This window comes from Monodon monoceros, unplaced genomic scaffold (assembly GCF_005190385.1).
Source record: "Monodon monoceros isolate NGI ecotype Baffin Bay Population unplaced genomic scaffold, NGI_Narwhal_1 Super_Scaffold_14, whole genome shotgun sequence".
NCBI classification, from domain to species: Eukaryota; Metazoa; Chordata; class Mammalia; order Artiodactyla; family Monodontidae; genus Monodon; species Monodon monoceros.
This window is the reverse complement of record NW_021703770.1, coordinates 43,285,648-43,300,306: the sequence shown is the minus strand read 5'-3', so window position 1 is coordinate 43,300,306 and position 14,659 is coordinate 43,285,648. Positions and strand designations below refer to the sequence as shown.

Here is a 14,659-nt window from a genome sequence, read left to right as displayed (position 1 = left end):
GTTTCTTTCCTAAAAATGTAACTATTTGGAATCCAACTCTGATTTCACAACTTCAAATTACCTCTATGCTTTAAAACCATTCTCCCGGAGAAAGGGAGGTTTAATGTATGTTGATATCCCACGTGCTTCTGAGTGTTCAAAAATCTACAAACATTTTGGACACCGATAGCAGCATATGATGAATTTATAGATGCAAAGGCTTGATTGATAAATAAGCTGGTCTACAAAACAAACCTGCTTCGGAGAACTAGAAACAAAATCCTACAAGTCAAAAAGCTTGTTGTTGTTAGTAAGTAAAGAAAGGCTTTACTTGAGAGGATATTTAGCTTGATGTCATCACATTGGAATGACACCAAGAATCAAGAATTGTGAACTTGATAAGAGCAAGTCAGAATGATGTCATCTTTGCCTTAGTTTTATAACTACATAAAAGAAAAGGATGTTCTAAAGGTCGCAGTCTGTTCATATAAGCATAATTGGAAAAGAAGAGTGAAAGAGTAAAAATATCCTACTGTGTAACGGCAAAGAAAGAAACATCATCGTTATTTTATTAAATATAGAATATTATCCAAGTCCTATTGCATTTACATTCTCCTTTTGCAAAGTCTTACACATATGTATTTTAAGAATCTTAAGAACATGCAATGTAACAGAAAATTCAATATCCAATAAACAGTTGAAAATATAGCTCATAAATTCTGTATCAGAGGGCAGAAACACTATAAACATATTGATATACCTTTTTCTATTAGTAATACAATACTATCTTGGTTTTGTTCAAACAATAGCATTTATGTAACTGGAAAGTAAATAATACAGAAAAAATACATCATTTCAAATAAACACCGATTTTTCATATTTTATGTTAAAGTAGTAATTTTGTGAGTAATTATTATCTATTGCATGATGGCTCTTGTCATGTGTGGCTGTGTCCTGTGTTAGCTTTTTAAGCCTGCCAGTCCTGAGCCCTCCCCAGGACCCTGAAGGCGGAGGCTTTCAGCAGGAGACACAAGCCCCACCTCATAGCAAGCCCCGCCCCCTGAACACCAGCTTTTCCCTGACAGGCCCTGCCTCCGAAGTGTACAAGTTCCGTCCTTCGTGAACCAGATAGGCCGGTGCCGTGTAGTCTCGGAGGAGGACTCGCCTTTTCCGGTTCAGGTTGTCACGGCGCCCCGGCTTGCCTCGTTTTTTCCGGTCTCAGTCCGGCGTGGCAGGGTAGACAGGCCGCCTTTAGCCCTTTCAAGCCCTTTCTGTCATGGCGGCGCCCAGCCTCTTTTTCCGGCAGCAACCTGTCATGGCGTCTCCCTGAGTAGCCACTTCCAGATCCAGCCCACTACGTGTCCCCAGCTGTTCTAATTCCGCGATGCTCTGGTGGCGCCCAAGGCTCAGCGGAAGTAAAACGTCAGAAGTGAGGCGGTGCCTATGCGGAAACCGGCGCGGCTCTGGGAAAGACGGGGGCGATGTTGGCTGGGTCCGGGGGCAGCGGCCTGTCTTGAGGGGCTCGGCCTTGCTAGGCCTGGCCCACCCCGTCGTCGAGCAGCCCAAGCCCAGATTGCAGCCGCGTACCCTCTTTGCCGCGCGCGCGCTCCTTGCTGCTGGACCTGCACTCACAGTGAGTGAGTTAGTCGCCGCCCTGTGGCCGAACCGGTGGCTGGCGCTGCTGCGGCGCCTCACGGTGCTGCCATTCGAGGGGCTGCTCTACCTGGCCTGGCTGGGCGCCGCGGCAGCTGGTTGCTGGGGCTGGCAGCTGGACGTAGGTCCCCGAGGCCATGTGGCTCGTGCTCGCCACCATGTGCCTCGCGCTCTCACCGTTCTCTCGGCGCATTGGTACGAGCACGCGCAGTGCGCGCTCAGCTGCACCCCGGTAAGTGCTTGCACACGAGCACAATCCCTAGCAAGGTCGGGCTTTGCCACTGAGCTGTGTCCGTCCCCAACCCTGCCTGGGCCTCGCATTTTCTGGGCCTAGGTCTCCAGCGGTGTTCTCCACCCTTTTGCGCTGGCTAAATCCCGACCCCACTGCTGACTTGCTGTGCCACCCTGGCGCCGGTTACTTACCTTCTCTGGAATTCCTTCCTGGTGTGGTCATTTAGATTCGATAGTTTAGCGCTGGGCCCGGTATATGCTGCTGTTTGATAGGATTTGTTAATGCTAGGTCCCATGTTAGCGGGTACTTGGTTTTTCCTGGAAGCGACCCTGTCTTCTTTGTAGTCTTATCTCCTATCTTGCTTTTCAAATTGTGAGGCTAGACCTGCAGGGTAGGTTTCCCTATCTATGAAACTTGGTTTGAGAATTGAGCATTAGTCCTACTGTACAATGCTCAGAGGCTCACCCTTTAATTCCCCCACCCTGTGTGGACCAAAGGTAGTTTGAAATGCAGTTAAGGCGGTGTTTAGGAGGAGCAGGAGCTATTTGTGAGCAAGTGACTTAACTGCTTGGAGTCTTCATGCCTTTCTGCAAGACGAGAGTGATTTAGTTAAGACTGCCATCAGGATACAACAGCAAGATAGTGCATGTGACCCTTAGCCCTGAAATATGGATGAGTGAGAGCTGCTTTGGGTCAGCAGTTGATATCAGGCCCTCTGGGTCTGCCTCAGATGACACCAGCAGGTTTGGAGCCATGAGCACTGAGTTCAGCCTTTAGTCAGCCTCCCCTCAGATCCCAGGCATGTGTTTGCTGAAAGAAGAGGGAAATGAAACAGCACCAAGGACTGCAGAAAGACAGGAATCCCTCATCCCTCAAAAGTGGACTGAATCCTCTCTCTCTTCCGAGGGAGTGAAATCTCCCTTATCCCAACAAGCCTTATCCCTGGGGAGGGGCTCAAACTTCTGGGCTTGGTGGCTTCAAGTCAGTACAATGAAAGACCCCAGCAAGGGACAAAAGAATGGAGGGGAGTTGTGGGGGGGGGGCGCTGCCTGTTGGCCTGCAACTAAAAAGTATGACTGTTAACCTTCTCTCCAAGGATGAAGAACAAAGAAGAGCTAATCAGCTGTGAGGTTAGGACAGGAAGATCTGGGTTTGCATCAGGGATCTTAGCCAGGGTCCTTAGTGATAACTGTAACACATACCTCAGAGTACCATTGTGATTATTCTGCAAACGGCCTGCCGTGAGGCTGGCCCCACGTAGTGCTTTGCACTTTTTTTTCATAGGTTACCAGAGTTTATAAATTTGTCTATTTTCATTATTTTCTGCTTGATTTGGTGGCCCATGAACTCTCAGAGGGGCAGGGCCTTGTTTCTCAGGATCAGGGCTGTGCCTCCCCTCCCACCCCCATCCCCCAAACACCCATGGCAGCAGAGGGTGGGATGGATGCATCTCACAGGATTGAGGGAGCACTAATTGAACTCCATTCAGTGCCTCCATATCTTAGGTGCTTGGGAAATAGCAGTGAACAAAACAGACAAACCCATGGCTTTTATGGTGTTAGTGGGGAAGATAGAACTCATAGTCAGCAGTCAATGCTAAAGAGAGAAAATCAGGACAAGGATAGGAATGTAGTGAGGGAACTTTAGACAGAGCATCCAGGGGCAACTTCCTGAGAAGGCGACCTTTGAGCAAAGGCCTGAAGCCAATTCTGTGACTGTTCCAGGTGGAGAAAACAGAACATGCCAAGCCCCTTAGTTGAGTTAAGAACAATCCTCGAGTCTCATTGTCTGTCATTACTTAAGGACATAAGGAAGAATAGTGATGGGTTGGGGGGAAGAGGCAGCAGGCCAGGTGGCCTGTGACAGGGCTCATGTGGGTTGAGAGCGAACCTCATGCCAGGTATTGTTCTTCCTGTTTGAGTTTATGTCATCAGCAGAGCTCTGGGCATTGGGTGTTATTTGTAACCCCAGCTTTGATATAAGCTGGACCAGAGGCATGGTGAGGTGTCCAGCATGGTGCTGTCCCTTGGCCCAGTGACAGACTGGGGAATGACCAAACCAACACCTAGAGCCCAGAACATGTCCCGAGAGCTGCAGCCCCAGCAGCCTCCCCATTGGGGACCATGGAGCTGGGCTTGAGAAGGGTTCAGCAGCAGCACTTTGCCTCTCAAAGGAGTAGGACCCCAGCAAAGTGAGCTTCATGAAGGTGGTGCCAACTGCCAACAATGGTTCCACTGAGCTTGTGGCCCTGCATGTCAATGAGGTAGGGACTGCCTGCCAGACCCCCCTGGCATGGGTTTGAGTGGGATTCCCAGGCACTGAACCCCCAGGCCAGGGGCCTCTGCCACAGCCTTCTCCCACAGGGCAAAGATGGACAGGAGATCTCCATGCCATGGAGAAGAAGCAATCCCTCCACAAGGCCTTTCCCTTGGGAAATGTGTTCTCATACTACCAGAGCAACAGAGAAGTTCAGGAAAACTAAGAGGTCTGTGAAGCTGAGTAGTTTGAGAGCAACAAGTGAGTCCTGACATCCCCATGAGTCGCCCCTGCTGATAGTGGCTCCTTTCCCATTTGTGCTTTGTTGCACTCCTGAGTTGGGGTGCCTGGGAAGTGATTTGAAGACATCCACCTTTCCAACAGAACATCTCAGGTGAATGTGGTGGGCACCCTTTGAGAAATATGCTCTAGTCTACTCTCCCCTGAACTTGCCTGCTGACAGGAAAGGCTGGGAACCCTTTCCCTTGGCATGTGTACTCTTCATTGGAACCTGGCTCTTGAGAGTTGGCTGCTCATTCTGGTCTTGTTTTTGTAACTCTCCTCTTCATTTTAAATTCTTTGTTTAAATATTAAGTTTTCACCATTCGTCTCATATATATCCCAGCAGTTTATGAGTGATGATGAAAAAGATGTTGGTGATCAGGATAGCTCTTATTTGTACCAGGTAGAATGAAGATGCTCTGTGTGTGCTTCTCCTTTAATCTTCACCAAAACCACCAGTGCTGACACAAGGCTGGGAGGGGAGAGGGCTGGGCTTCAGAGCCCCCATCCTGGTCATGGTAGCCCTCATCCTCAACCCCAAAACCTTCAGAAACTCTAGAAAATCTTTTCCTGACCTAATTGCTTTTCAAAAATTACAAATATGTTACCACAACTGGCAATCTAATAGGAAGATTTGTAAGAAATATTTACTGATCCTCCGTTATCCACCCAGGTCAGCCATGGTGGCAGCCTGGGATGTCCCTTTTCACACCATCCTTGCTCATGCAATGGCGCCTCACACAATACAGGGGCTTCTATAGTCGTGATTTCTAAATTGCCTCTCCTAAGCATAGTTATTAAATTTGCCCAAGTTTTTAGAAACCCTTTTGATTTTCCAGTATTTTCCCAGCGTATCCCTCTTAGTGCCGTTTTCACACTGCCTCTCTCCCCACACCTCTTTTTTCCACTTAAAGATTAAAAAATAGCTTAAGTAGATTTTTCAGAGTTATCCCAACACTTAGAACATAGTTTGCACACCAGAATGTTTAATGAATGTTGCACAACCCTATGGAGGATATTTAATCTCAATACCTGCACCAATGGCATACATGTCTCATTCCTTAGAGTCTGTGAAGGAAAATGTCATTCTGATAAAATCTCCAAACTTCCTATTAAGACATCTTCAGACTTGTCATGTAAATGTCTAATGGAAAGGACTGGAGGGCCCCCTAGATTTTATAATTGTTTCTTGTTCTTGTTATTGGATTCACACTGCTACCATTCACCTGAAATGTCTGTCAGATGGTATTTTGTGAATTCAATATTTATGTTCTTCATGACATTTCTGCATTACTGCTCTTGAATGATTAAATTTTTGGATTTTTACCTACTTGGCTTTCAAAATACATTATGGATCATTCACATTTCTTAGTCTTAATTATGATTTTGGTATTTTACATCAAAAGCTAGTCCATTTACCTTAAACAAAATGATGTGATCTCAGAAATTCTTTTAATTGGGAAACTGATTTGCATGAGGTGAGGTACTTCTGGTCAACTCAGATACACACTTGTTAAGTTAGTCGATTCTGTAATAACAACTTGTCTAATCTGAAAATCAGTAACATTTCTCCACTCAGCCTCCACTGTTTAGACAAATATATCAAAAGAATCTGGAAATATTGGTTCCCAGACAAAGCAGTAAGATTGCTTCTTATTTTTAATAGAGAAGTCTACTCTACTGAGTTCATGAAAGACAGTGTCTTCTAATCAGCATTCACCACTTCCTTTGCCAGGAAATTTCATTTCCTGTCCATCATTTCAAATGGACATTTTTTGGTAAAGTCATTTAATGTATATAGACATAGTCGCCTCTCTGGAGTAGGATTAGCCAACATAGAGCTACTGTTGCTATTTTTAATCTGTACCTGCTACCGCTGATGGGTTGAACTGAGGAAGGGAATCATGGGTAAGGATGGAGCTGCCCTGGTTGATTCTCACCTGTATGGCGCACAGCTCATGAATGCATTTTAAAGCACACCAAGTGCATCTTTAACCTCCCTAATTTGTGGGAATTTTATTGTGACCTTCCAGCTCTGCTGCACACAGTGATTTTACTTCATACCTAGTCCCCCAAGTCCTCTGCCTGACTCTTCACTGTCTGGAATCCTGCTTCTCTGGAAACACCAGGCTCCAAAATGGACCAACCAGGCCTACTGCAAACTCCTTTATTTGACCTTACTATTGATAATTTAGGATTTCCATCTATTAGAAAACAGGTTTAAGTCTGATTTGTAGGTAAACTAGGTAGCAGTTAAAGATGAGTCCTGGGTTGTAAACAAGTCTCTTAGTGCCTCCCTCCGCTGCCCCCTGCCCCCCAAATAGCACAATGTTTAAAATGCAGCTTGTGCTCAGTAAATACATATTAAATGAACAGTAACAAAAATAATAATTTGAAATCCCCAAGAGATTGAAAAGGTTGCTCTTAATGTGGAAAAAGTCTTTTAAAGTAATGAGGGAGCCTGACCACAGGCAACACAATGATGTGTAACTGGGAGGAACAGAAGCTCTCACAGGTCCCAAATCTTTGGCATACTATATGTATGTTATTAAGAAGCAAGAAGATACAATTTGCTAGAGATTGTGCTTTTCCCCAAATAATGGTGTGCAGAAAAACTTCACTGCTTACTAATCCAATGTAGTTTACTCCATTTTCTTAATTTGTGATTGTTGCATAACAGAAGGAAATTTCAGTCTTATTGAAGTTTCTGTCCTCCAGGAAAGAAAAATGAGGCAAAGGAACAGCCACCCTAAATAGCTGGTGGGAGATATAAGGCTGATTTGATTTTTTTGAATGGTGCTTACGGAGTTTTGTTAAATCTAAACCATGACGTTTTGGTTTCAAACAACCAATAAATACAGTGCCTCCCTTTGATGTCTTTCTACCTTGCCTAGGCCCTGCCCCTGCTGACCCTGCCTTTATTGTCATCAAGACCTGTAGTCCCTCCGTTGCCTCTTCGTCTCCTAAGCCATCAGAGCCTTTCTGACCACACTTAGTTCCCTTGTTACTTATCAACTATGTGTCTTAGGCAAATGGTTTACCACTCTGAGGTTTAGTTTCCAAATCTGTAAAACAGATAAATATAATATCTATGTCAGACAGATTGGGAGAATCACTTTATCCTATGGAGTAAAAGGCCACCTTTAATGCCTTGCACAAGTACCTTATAATTCCTCACCTCATTGGCCTCCAGCCCTTGCCAATCCCAGGGAGAAATCAACCCTCTTGCTTTCTCTGCTCCTGCTTACGTTGTCTACAGCTCCCTAGCATCTGAAACTTTTCTGTAGGCATTCCTCCAAGGGTAGAAGAAAATGAACAGTTACATGTAGCAGTCCTGAGAGTGTTGGGGGTTATAATCAAGAGCAGCTTACCACAAGCACTTAATTTGTTTGAAGTTTCTCATTTATCTTAAAAAATTTACCCTGATTTTCATTCTGTCTATATTAAAATATTTTTAAAACATTCAGTTAAGCACTTAAAATTTCATTCAGATGTTTCAAGTAAAACTGATGCTAGAGGAAGATGATCTGTTATTCCTACAGCTTTGTTTATTCTAGGCACACAGCTGATAGACCCAAGGGTACCTGAATTTGCAAAGCATAGCCTAGCTGATTGTTCTATTACAGACTTGTAAGATATGCAGTCTTACCCCAGCCTTCATTCCACTCAACAATTTTTTCAGTATTAATTGACTTTCTATCATATTCACAAATATTATCCTGAACATTTCCCCTCTTTGAACTCTAGTCTCCTATCTTACTCACTGAAACAACAGATGCCGTCTGACATCCCTCAATTTCCATTTCCAGATTTAACAAATTAGCACTTAGTCCCACTTTTCCCTTTTCTAAGTTCATGAACGTCCCTTTCCTCTGTTACAGTTTAACCTCCCATGAGCCCTCTTGCCTCTTACGACCTTGTGCTTCTATCCTCCTTCTTTCTTTTGTTTTTTCAGTTTCTTTCCCTAATTGTTCCCAAATGCTTCTAGCCCAAGCATTTGCCCCGTAACCTAATTTTGCCCAACTTCTCTGCCCACTAGGCAAGCCTCTGTTCTTTTGCTCCATAGTATTTCTAGATTTCCACCGAGATTTGGAGTATGTACAATGAATTATGAAAAGGACTCATCACCAACCCAGGGCATGCAGTTTCCTCTCTAAGGTCAATAATTGCTTTTCAATTTGTGCAAGAAAAACAGCACCCAATTGGTTAAGAATTATAAAGAAGTGATTTTTTTTTCTTTTGGCCACGCTGTGTGACATGCGGGATCTTAGTTCCTCAACCAGGGATCAAACCCATCCCCCCTGCATTGGAAGCACAGAGTCTTAACCACTGGACAGCCAGGGAAGTCCAGTGATTTTTAACTGATAGTTTCAAATATGACCAAAATCCCTTTTTTTTTTTTTTTTTCGGTACACGGGCCTCTCACTGTTGTGGCCTCTCCTGTTGCGGAGCACAGGTTCCGGACGCGCAGGCTCAGCTGCCATGGCTCACGGGCCCAGCCGCTCCGCGGCATGTGGGATCTTCCCGGACTGGGGAGCGAACCCATGTCCCCTGCATCGGCAGGCGGACTCTCAACCATTGCGCCACCAGGGAAGCCCCCCAAATCCCATTTAAATCAAAATGTTCCTATTAGAAAGCTTTAGATAACAGTAAATCTTCACCTATTTGAAATATTGAGGAAAAAACTTTAAAGGATTTTCAATCAGTAATTTCTGAATTACACAAAGCAACTCCTGGTCAAAATTGGAAGACTTACTGGAGTACTGTGTCTTTAAAACAGGAACACTTGCCACAAAGAACAAAATAGCATCTTGCTCTAAGTCATTTTAAATAAAGCCAGAAAACATCTTTAAGTTTTCTTTTCCTGGGTATGTTGTTCAATGAATTATTAGCCTTGCTGAGATGAACCAGATCCATGGGACCCATAAATCACCATGGTTAAGTAAAAAGTGGCTTTTAGGTGCTTTTGGATGAGCTCCAGGCAGGAGTCAGAAATCTGAGCAGTCGCAGAACTGGGTCATGAGCCTAAGAATCTGTCTAAAATATACACTGTACCAATTCATGATCATTGGCTTCACTTTCTTGAGAGTGAAATTTGAAAAGGAAAGTAGCTGAATCCAAAGGTCTTTCATGTCGTCTATTTAGAATAAGAAGTTATCAATATAAATTCGTATGAGCCACAGAAAGGGTAGTAATATTCTAACGGTTTTACATGGTAAACACAAAAATAACTATAATAAGTGTGCATATTTATTTGACATTCTTTGATAATTTTTCATTTCTTTCACCTTTGCATAGGGCTATTTGGCATTTTCTAGACTTATTTCACCCAGATACTAGAAATAAGCAGCTACACAGACCTGGTGTACAAGAAATAAGATCTAATCTACAAAATAAATTTGCATTCTGCAGCCTGACCCTCAGCACTAAAAGGTAAGTGGGGGGAGGAGGGGGCATAGTCAAGGACACTCAAGAACTCTTCCTACTATTTCTTTTAATCATAGGACCCCCAGCTGTATTATGCCAGCTGAACAAAGAATATTAAAAGGCAAAGTTTGTGGCTCACATTAATTAACACATTTATTGAAAAGAAGGGTTGCATATTTTTTTGAAGTTGCATTACTGGGCTTCCAGCCCCTTATTAGTAAAACTCAGTGGAATCTCTAAGGGAGTTATTTTCTGAAAGACATTGATAAAGAAGATGGTAACATTTCAAGTATTTGGGGCCCATTCCATTTAAGGTTAAAAATCTGTGTTCATTGGTTTCCTATGGTTGCTATAATGAATTAACACACACTTGGTGCTTAAAACAACATACATTTACTTAGAATTCTGGAAGTCAGAAGTCTGAAATTTGGTTTCACTGGGCTGAAGTCAACATGTAAACAGGGCTGTACTCCCTTTTGGAAACTCTGGGTGGAAGAATCCCTTTCCTTGTCTTCTCTATTGCTAGAGCTTCATAGCATCATCAGATCCATCACATCACCTGATCCTTTGTAGTCAAATCTCCCTCTGTCTCTTTTAAAGACAGTTGTAATAATATTGATGACCCACCCAGGTAATCCAGGATAATCTATGTCAAAATCCTTAATCATAACTGCAAAGTCCCTTTTACTGTATAAGGTAACATTCACAGTCTCAGGGATTAGGAAATGGACATAATTGGTCATTATTCAGGCTACTACAATGAGTGTCAATTTTAAGTTGCTTGACTTAAATACTATAATGTAAGCTAAAAGAAAGAAGGCATAGTGTGGTGGCCAGACCCATATGCCCCGCAGATGCTAAGACCCTCTTGTCATTGTCCATTGTGTGAGCCTAGAGCTGTTGAAATTTCTCCATAGAGCAAATTCAGACCTTAAATTACTTTGACTCCAGATCTCCAGCTTTGTAAAGGGGCAAGACAACTGGGTCACACCAGGGACAAAATCAATCGTTTTGAGATGCTGAGAAGAAATCAGAAGGCATACTTACAGCTGATTCCAAGTAGACACAATTATCCACCCTCTCCTAAAAGACCTTGCATCCAGAGATAAGCTGCCATCAACAGCACTATGGAGGGGAAGAATAAGTGACATTAATGAAATGACAGGGATGACTGTAAAGGGGGCAAGACATTTTGTGAAAAGCCAGAAATGCTCTCCTAAAGAAGAAAAATAACAATATTGATCTGGAGATTTCCGAACTGGGCAGTGACAATGATTGAGTTAGCAATAGCAATGATTCTTTGGAAAGGCTGGGTAGGAACACTTGAAATTCCAACAGACCTAAGTTTGAATACCACTCCGCCATTCATCAGCTGGGTTACCTTGGAACAAATTACTTAACGTTTCAGATCCTCTGTTTCCTTACATTAAAACAAGATTTAAAAAAAATATATATTTCATACTATTATTGTGAACATGACATGAGATCATAAATTATCTGAGTGCCTGGAACTCATGGCTGCTCATGGAGCCCTAGGTACAGATGCAGTAGTAGCTGAGGGAGAGGGGGTATGACATAGAGCTATGACACAGCTTATGAACATTGAGCTACATGCAGTGACTCTAAACATCCACCTACTTTGCCAGCTGCTTGGATATGTTGGTTGATGTGCCCTGGCATACTGCTGTGCATCATCTGGAGAATTACTAAGGTTAAGGTGAATTCTTGAATTTCATGCTATGCTCTCTGCACACATGTTCTGTGGCATCACTGTCGATGCTCTGTATTTCTGGACTTCTTGTGTCTTTGGCTTAATGGGCTTCAGTGCAGGGATGCAAGCTGCAGTTTGTATCACCAGACTCAGACCTCATTGATATTTGGTATTGACTCATTGACTCGCTTCATTTTGACATCAAGACGCCTGCTTACTTGCAGCTCTGCTGCCACAATTATCATTCAACTTCCCTGCTTAGGCTTTTGCCACCATCAGTCCTCCTCTTAACTGTTTTTTGTTTCTTCCTAGGACATTAATATACTACCTCTGCTTGTTTCAGTTTTTATACAAAAAAAGGTGAGCCTTTTCTAGACATCATGAACCAATCACAGAAAGTAATGTTATTGATGAACTGACGAAACACCATATGGGAAAAATCTTTGTGTCTTTGATGCTTTCTCTTTTATAAGAGTTTTCCTGGATCTCAAAGGGATGATTCCGTGCCCATACCCCCCCCACCCCAACACTTTTTTCCGAATTAATAGCTATTCAGTACTCGGCTACCCAAACGCTGTTCTCCAGCTAGTAATTCTAATTTTTCTGACACTATCACAAATTATGACTAACTTCTAGAGCGCATATGCTATCATTTTGTTTAAAAATTGATTTTTCTTTTCTGAAAGGCTTTGAAACTACTTACAAATTACATTCAGATGAGGCAAGTAAGGATACAACAAGAGGAAACATCTAAAGGATGTTTTGCAAATGTTTTCATTTCAGGAGTAGATGTTTTCAGATACACGTGTTCAGTTTTGGGGCAATACACTTGGTTCCAAGCTTTCTGGGTGCTAGAGTAAGAAGGGAAGCACATTGAGGCACTATTAAAAAGGAAAACATAAAAGCATACTAAGGCAAAACTTTTCTTGAAACTAAATCCACATGGGAATTTATTATAATAGTCTTTATCATAGTGTGTGGCTATCTTAACAATAGCTTTATAAAATATAAAGGATTATTTAAACAACGTTTTTCATATCAACCCTCTGAAGGCATAGAGACATATATATCATCCTAAATCAATGAAGATCTCTCTTGAAGGACCATGTATAAGTTTCCTAGGGCTGTCATAACAAAGCACCACAAACTAGGCTGCTCAAACAGAAATTTATTGTCAGAAGTCTGATATCAAGGATATTGGCAGGATTGGTTTCTTATGAAGGCTGTGAGGGATAATCTTCATGTGTTTCTTCTAGCTTCTGGTGGTTTGCAGGAAATCTGGCATTTCTTGACTTGTAGATGTATCACCTCCAACTGTCTTCATGTTCACGTGGTATTACCCTTGTGTGCATGTCTCTGTGTCCAAATTTCCCCTTTTTACAAGGACACGAGTTCTTGTTGGATTAGAAGCCCGCCTTACTGCAATATGACCTCATTTTATCTTAATTAATTACATGTGCAATGACTGTTTCTAAATAAGGTCACATTCTGAGGTTACTGGAGGTTAGATCTTCAACATATAAATTTGTAGGGGACATAGTTCAACCTATAATAGACCCAGATGATGTGGGATAAATATTTTAGTTGCAAACGACCTGTCCCAACACAGATTCAGGCCTAGGACATTTCATTGAATAGACTATAGCATTGTCCAATGTCATAAGCAAACTTTGTGAAGTCCAGGATCATATTTAATTCCTGACCAAGCTGTCTATTGTCTACTTGTGTGCAGAAAGTCTTTGCTATTGCAAACCTAATGAATCGAAGTCTAACTATGAGAGATTCTGAAGTCTTTTTTTAGTAGTGATGATTCAGTGGATACATTCATGCTCTTTTCCTTGAAGCTGTAACTCAATACCCCAAGATTGTTTGTAAGCTTCTCTAACCTACTGAATCTTACCAGATGTCCTAAAAATATATGTCACTAGGGCACGTGAAAGAGTAGGACTACATCTAGGTGCAGTTACCACCACTATCAGGAAAAGTAACTGTTTTATGACCTCCTGACATTTTCTTCATAAGACAGTACTATTATTGTGGGAGAAGAAAGATAATCCAGTCCTTCCAGGAATTCTAGGAGGACCACATATTTCCTCTCTGAGAAGTTTTTTAAAAAAATGATGTCTGACTTCTAGGTCATTTCTAAAGCTAGAAGACAAGGTAACCAGGAAATAACAAATAATCGGGCAATGGGTGAATAGATAAAACAGAAAAAAAAAAAGTCCTCATGAAGTACTCAGTGTCGTGGAAAGTACTATAGTGTAGTGATTTAAAGCAGGGTTGTTGCCAGAATCTGGCATTATTATTTTCACGCTGCTTCCCCTATTGTAATCATAACCTTGTATCAACATAATGTTCTAATTTTCTTCTTAAAAAGAAGAAAGCATATTCTTTTGAAAAATATGTTCAGGGGAAGCCAGATATTCCCTGTGCTCTTCTGTAGCTGTATGTCTAGTTGAAGCTTCAGGTTTTAAATTTAAGTAGACCTGGACTGAATCCTGTCCCTACCATTTATAACAAGTGACTTTCACAACTTCAGGTCTCTTAGCTGAAAAATTGGTGTAAATACCCATTTTCTATCCAGTTAGATCGTTAGCATAGTTCCTGCACATAGCAAATGCCAATATATTTCAGGAATTATTATTTTGAGCAACTTCCTCTTCTCTAAAATATAGAAAAATTCTAACTGTTGCAGAGGCTACTTGCCCTATTTTATTGGTGGAGAATATAGGGGGTATGTCTTCACGTCAAAATTAATATTTAATTAAAACTTTTTTGGTACATAACTAATATCTCTTGCACTCAAGCAACCTGAGCGTTCTTGTTAAACATTTATTAGCAGGCAAAAAGTTATGCTAAGAAACTAAACCTTTAGAGAATTTTCTGTTTAGGGAATATACTATTCTGACTCATTATGGAAATATCTTACTGTTTAGCCAAGTAAGCAGTAAACAACTCATAGAAATAAGTGAGAAAATTATTAAACATATGCTAGAATATTATATGGAAAGACTTGTGAATGTTTTGTGTATTTTTACTAAGTTTATTACTTTGACAATATTTTCCCTGAGGTGCTACATATATAATGACATGACAGCGTATCTCCATTTTATAAGGAG

The 14,659-nt window shown here is 41.9% G+C and overlaps 1 pseudogene; it reads left to right on the top strand.

Moving 5' to 3' along the window:
* Positions 1-1,363: 1,363 nt before the first annotated feature.
* Positions 1,364-14,659, top strand: part of LOC114895333 — a 33,707-nt pseudogene continuing 20,411 nt past the window's right edge.